The sequence below is a fragment of the Mustela nivalis genome, assembly GCF_964662115.1.
Source record: "Mustela nivalis genome assembly, chromosome: 6".
Classification (NCBI taxonomy): domain Eukaryota; kingdom Metazoa; phylum Chordata; class Mammalia; order Carnivora; family Mustelidae; genus Mustela; species Mustela nivalis.
This window is the reverse complement of record NC_139025.1, coordinates 91474225-91481037: the sequence shown is the minus strand read 5'-3', so window position 1 is coordinate 91481037 and position 6813 is coordinate 91474225.

Below are 6813 nucleotides of genomic sequence, written 5' to 3'. Positions count from 1 at the left end.
GCACAGCTTAGCTGGGTCCTCTTGTCACAGTCTCACCAGGCAATATATCAGCCAGGACTGGGTTCTCACCAGGAGCTAGAGTAGGGAAAGAATCCACTCTAAGCTCTTTCAAATTACTTGCAATATTCATTTCCTGGCGACCACAGATCCACGACAGCTTGCTTCTTCAAAGCCAGCAATGGTGAGGGAGAGACAGACCCTGGCAAGAGGGGAACTACACTTTTATGCAATCAAGTTCCCATGATGATCACGTGGATCCTGTCCCCTGTGCTACATTCCATGTATTAGAAGCAATTTCCAGGTCCCAGCCACACTATGGAGAAGGGTATCCTGAAAAGATAGGACTACCAGGAAATAGTATTCTTGGGGAAATCACTTAGAACAACATGGAGATAAGGATAGGTGTGTGTGTGTGTGTGCCTGTATATATTTTTTAAAAAAACAAAACGAATGAAAAAAGCTCCAATAGGGCGCCTGGGTGGCTCAGTGGGTTAAGCCGCTGCCTTCAGCTCAGGTCATGATCTCAGGGTCGTGGGATCGAGTCCTGCATCGGGCTCTCTGCTCAGCAGGGAGCCTGCTTCCTTCTCTCTCTCTCTCTCTGCCTGCCTCTCAGTGTACTTGTAATTTCTCTCTGTCAAATAAATAAATAAAATCTTAAAAAAAAAAAAAAGAAAAAAGCTCCAATAGCTAACTCCAGGGTCAGTTGAACAACAAAGGAAACCTAAATTCAACAGTCAGTGGTAACGGATGGTTGTAACAGTATCAACTCTGCTTATTGATGTGAGCAAAACTTGTGGTACAAATTGTGTAGAGTGGAATGAGTGAAATGGAGAATGAACTCTCTGTCTTCTTTACCATAACACAATGCTGGCAGACAATAGGTAAACTTAAAAGTAAGAAGTAGAAGGATGGATACCAGGGCAGAAGAAACAGACATGTTCAGCAGTCGGCTCTGAGAAATGAGACTGAAGGAGTCAAATAGAATCACTGGGACAAGAGACCGAGGTTTTGCATTGTAAGCCGTGGACTACTGTTTCCTTTCACCCCTGTATCTGTGAATTAGTTTGATGTGGCTTCTTACCCTCTCGGCACCTAACCCCATATCCTTCTGGATTGTCTTCTATACTGTAGAGCATGGAAAGCTAAACACTTGCACTTCCTAGATGTTCATGAAGTTTATGTCTATAATTTGTTCTAGTTCCCATGAGCAGACACATCACACTAGACTTGCAAGCAGAAGTAACCAATCTGAGCCAGCAGCCATTCGTAGGAACTTATAACTTCTGTCAAGCATGGGGAGGGCATCATCGGATTCTTAGGCAGCCAGGCTGCATTTTCCCCTTGAACGTGGGCAAACTCAGAGCTTGTTTTTGACAAATGAGATCAAACAAAAGTAAGGCCTGTGGCTTTGGAGGCTAAGTCATGAAAAGTCACGTGGCTTCTTCCTTGCTCTCTCTTGGATTACTGACTCTGGAGGAAGCCAGTTACTGTGTTATGAAGAGAGGAGCTGAGACTTCCAGCTAACAGCCACGTGAGTGAACTGTGATGGAGTGGGTTCTCCAGTCCATCAAGTCTTGAGGGGTCTGAAACCCCTGCTGATACTTTGCCTGCAAACTTCTGAGAGATTCTGAGCCAGAACCACCCAGCTGAGTCATTCCCAGATCCCTATCAGGAAATATGTGAGATCGGGGCGCCTGGGTGGCTCCCTTGGTTAAGCATCTGTCTTCAGCTCAGGTCACGATCTCAGGGTCCTGGAATTAAGCCAGGCATAGGGCTCCCTGCTCAGCAGGAAGTTTGCTTCTCCCTCTCTGCCTGCTCATATTCTCTCTCTCTCTCTCTCTCTCTCTCAAAAATAAATAAAATCTTTTAAAAAATATGTGAGATAATAAATGTTTGTTGTTTTAAGCTACTGAGTTTTGGCATAATGTGTTAGCGAGCAATCTCTAACAAATATAAGGTGATTCATAGGTTGGCCTGACTTCTGGCATTATCTCAATTCAGTAAGAAAAAGTCTTTCATCATATACTCAGTCCATCTTTTGGCTCGGCTTTTCTGTGTGCAGAGGCTTCATTCTTCAGACAGTTTCATCCATGTACCTGGGAAAGATGGCTGTGAGCAGATTTTGGTCTTAAGGTTTATGATCCTAGAGGAGGGAAAAATAACCTTGTTTTCTCCCAGCCTCTGTATTCATATCTGAAGGAAGATTCTAATGGACTCAGTTTGGGTTTCGAGCCTGTTTTTAAAACCAACCATGGTAGCCAAGTGGATTAAGTATTCTGATTTTCCAATATGGTCAAATGTCACCTCTATGCCTCCTGAGGGAATAGGAATAAAATACAATGATAAAAAGCTTCAATGACAGCACAAAGAATGAGGGAACGTAGGTTAAAAAAAAAAAGAAGAAGAAAGTTTTAAAGAGAAGAGATGCAAGAAGTAAAAAACAATAGATATCTACTTAAAAGTCCATCCCAAATAGGACTTCTGCTGTCACTGTGATAGAATAATAAACGCCTTCAGTCAAAGTGTCAGTATTGGCACTGATGGAATGAAATGTCTGGAAGGCTGTGAAGCCCGTTTTTAATGGTCTTTTGCTACATTGTTTAATGATAAATACACAGGATGGAGAAAGTGGTTTCAGCCATAAACATAGACGACAGTAGAATTGTTTTGTAAACATCAGTATCCGAGTCTTGTTTTTATGATAATGGGGAAAAATGACAATAAGAATAAGTCTCTAAAATAGCTTGAAATAGTCAATGATTTTAACTCCTGCCCACTACATTTGTTGGTGCAACAAAAGTAAATGGACACTGGTAATCCTCTACTGGGTAATCACCATTAAGTTCATAGGAGGAAGGCTAGAGCTGCCTTACTTCAGGCCTTTATCTTTTCCCACTTAAGCTGTTTGCTTATAGGGCTTGCATACAGAATTAGGGATGCATGCTTTGGTGATGAAAATATTAAGATATCCAAAGAAAAAATTACTAAGAAAGTTGAGGGTGTGATTATTCATTGTGGTATGGGAAAGGTTTAACATTGAGGTGGGGCATAGGAGACCTTCTGGAAAAGCTAGGGAAAAAATACATTTCTTAACCTAATGGTAATTACAAGTGTATCTGCCTTACAACAATTCTTTGCTGTAAGTTTTGAAATCAGGAGGTGTCAGTCCTTCATACTTGTTCTTCTTTTTCATAATGGTTTCAACTATTTTGTGTCCCTTGCATTTTCATATAAATTTTAGGGTTAGCTTTTGTCCATTTCTGCAAGAAGCGAGTTGGGATTTTGATAGGGATTGCATTGAATCTGCAATAGTATTCTTCCAATCCATGGACATGGGATATCTTCCTATTTAGTTTGGTTTTCTTTCATTGCTTTTTTTTTTTTTTTTTTAAGATTTTATTTATTTATTTGAGAGTGAGAGAGGGAGTGAGAGAGAGAGAGAGTATGAGAAGGGAGAAGGTCAGAGGGAGAAGCAGACTCCCCATGGAGCTGGGAGCCAGATATGGGACTCCATCCTGGGACTCCAGGGACTCCAGGATCATGACCTGAGCCAAAGGCAGTGGCTTAACCGACTGAGCCACCTAGGTGCCCTCTCATTGCTTTAAACAATGTCTTATAGTTTCCAATATACAAGTCTTGCACTTCCTTTGTTAAATTTATTCCTATTTTATTCCTCTTTTTGATGCTATAAATGAAGGAATTATTTCTTAATTTCATTTTTAGACTTTCTCATTGTTAGTGTATAGAATACAATTAATTGGGCACCTGGGTGGCTCAGTGGGTTAAGCCTCTTCTTTCAGTTCAGGTCATGATCCCAGGGTCCTGGTATCAAGCCCCACATCAGACTCTGCTCAGCGGGGAGCCTGCATCCCCCCCCCCCCCCGGCTTTCTTCTCTGCCTACTTGTGATCTCTCCCTCTGTCAAATAAATAAATAAAATCTTTGGGGAAAAAAAAGAATACAATTAATTTTTGTATATGGGTCTTGTGTCCTACAATCTTGATATACTCATTTACCAAGTTCTTGCTATGATTCAAATGGTTGCATCCACCCAAGAATTCATGTTGAAATCCTAACCCCTGAGGTGGTGATATTTGGAGGTGGGACCTTTGGGATGTCCTTAAGTAATGAGGGTGGAATCCTCATGAATGGGATTAGTGTTTTACAAAAGAGGTTCCAGAAGGATCTCTAGCCACTTTCACCAGGTAAGGATACAAGAAGTCTGGGATCCAGAAGCATGCTTTCACCTGACCATACTGGCAACCTGATCTCAGACTTCCAGTCTCTGAACTGTGAGGAATAATTTTGTTTGTTTATTGTTGTTGTTGTTTTCATAAACTACCAGCCAGGCTATGTTATTTTGCTATAGTAGCCCGAATGAACTAAGATAGCTCTAATATTTCTTTTGTGGATTCCTTAGGATTTCTATGTACAAGGTCATACCATCAGAAAATAGATTGATTTTAAGTAATATAATGTAACTCTTAAGATCAGTCTCTCTACCACTCCCCAGGATTTGTGGTTGTTGCTGTTTATTGTTTTTTTGGTTTCTTTTAAGATTTTATTTATTTATTTGACAGACAGAGATCGCAAGTAGACAGAGAGGCAGGCAGAGAGGGAGAGGTGGAAGCAGGCTCAGCACCTAGCAGAGAGCCCAACGCAGGGCTCGATCCCAGGACCCTGGGATCATGACCTGAGCTGAAGGCAGAGGCTTTAACCCACTGAGCCACCCAGGTGCCCCTGTTTATTGTTTCTTTGACTCTTCATTTAACAAAGACTTTTATGAACTAATTCAGTAAAGCCTATATTTTTTTGTTTTGTGTTGTCACTGAATCTCTGCTTGGTTAGTTTAGTGGTCAGCTAATAGTTGAACAGGGATTTCCTTAAACACTTGGAACCAGTAAATCTATCAGTCTTTGACAAGAGGTTCTGTATGTTGGGGTGGACCTTCAATACTCAGGCAGTTGACAACTGGGTCTTAGCCTTCACTTCCTGCTTATCAGGACCCTGATGATCAGCCTGAAGTAAGAGCTTACAGTCAGCTTTCTCAGATTCTTCCTGAACATGTAGAAAGGCCTAGGCATGTACACAGCCCTGTGTATGATTTTGGCCTTCTAGATTCTCAGTATTTGCTGGCGCTTTCCAAAGCCCCAAGGAAATCTCTTACCCCTGTGTTCAGACTTTTGCTTGCCCTAACTGCTATCCTCTACCTCATGTGGCCACAAAAATAATCAATTGCCTCTGTTTTCAACAAGGGTCTCCACACTGGGCACTTCCAATCAGGTCAAATAAAGATAGCCTTGCAAGTGGGTCTCCAGGGTGTGACAGACAAGTCAAATAAAGACAGTTCTCTGGGTATTTGGCTTTGAAAGAACTCCAATCCCATTCTAACCCCTCCAAGGGCTGCTAGATGGCTGGTTTTCACTGTAGTTACAAGGTGGTGGTTTTTAAGTCTTCTGTGGAACTGAAGAAGGAGGAGGAGAACAGGGCAAGTTACAGTATCACTGTGTTTGCCGTTCTTACAGAGATTCAGCCTTTTTCTAGAATAAATGCTTCCCAGACTGCTATAATCTCTCAGGTAATTTTCAAAGTTCTAAAACTTGGTTCTGGTTATTTTTGCCAATCTCTGATTGGTTTTATGCAGAATTTTCAGAGCTCCACACTCCAACATTTTTGCTGATATTCTACCAGGTACTTTTTTTTTTTTTAAACCTGCAATGGCTTTCTGTATCCAGTCCCACTACCCTGTTCAGATGTTGCCTCCTAGATGTGGGTGTGGCTCTTCTGAGGACACCATCTCCTTGGTACTTGCTGTCATCTTTCCCCTCCAAGTCCAAGGAGGCTGTAACAAAAGGAAAGATGTCAAAGAGGCTTTAAATGCTTTGGGGCGCCTGGTTAAAGGGTTAAAGCCTCTGCCTTCGGTTCAGGTCATAATACCAGGGTCCTGGGATTGGGTCCCATCGGGCTCTCTTCTCAGCAGGGAGCCTGCTTCCCTCTTTCTCTCTGCCTGCCTCTCTGCCTGCTTGTGATCTGTCTCTCTGTTAAATAAATAAAATCTTAAAAAAATAAAAATAAAAAAATGCTTTACAGCTAGGGCTCCTGATGATGCCAACTACAACCTCAAGGTAATCGTAGTCATTAAATGTGAATAATCAGGAGCTGGACCTACTTTTAGAGTGCTATGTTCTGTCCTTGTAAGAATAACTGATATAAGTTGAAAATATCACAATTTAGTGCTTAAGGGCATAGACAGGTATTGCAGTGAAACTGTATTGAGATCACTACCTCCCAGCCGTGATAATAATGGTATACATAAAATCAACGAAGACTGTGGGGAACAATTCAAATAAAATCTTTAGCAGAGTCTGGCCCAAGCACTCCATACCTAGTTGCTGGGATTTTTATCACCATTGTGAGAGCACCGATGCCTCCTAGAAATCTCATAGCACATGTCCAAGGAGGAAGGGACCTCAGAAATCTGCCAGTTCCACTGCAAACCCAGGACATTAATTCGCTTTACCTCACGTCCCTATTAAATGAGCTCCAACATGTGTTTTCATACTTCTAAGCACCAGGAATTCACCATCTCAAAGGCACCTCATTGTGTTGACAAATCACTCTCATTATCTTCCTTCTAGTGAGCCCCAAGTCCTTCTTTCATTTTCCCCTTGAACACTTTTCAAAATTGAGCTATTACCATTTCTTGAGAAGTTGCATGACAACTCTTTCCTTACTGAAGGGTTCGGAAAACACTTCCCAGTCTTCTTTCTAACTTTGGGGAAGAGGCTGATACTTTCTGTTGCACATCAACTCC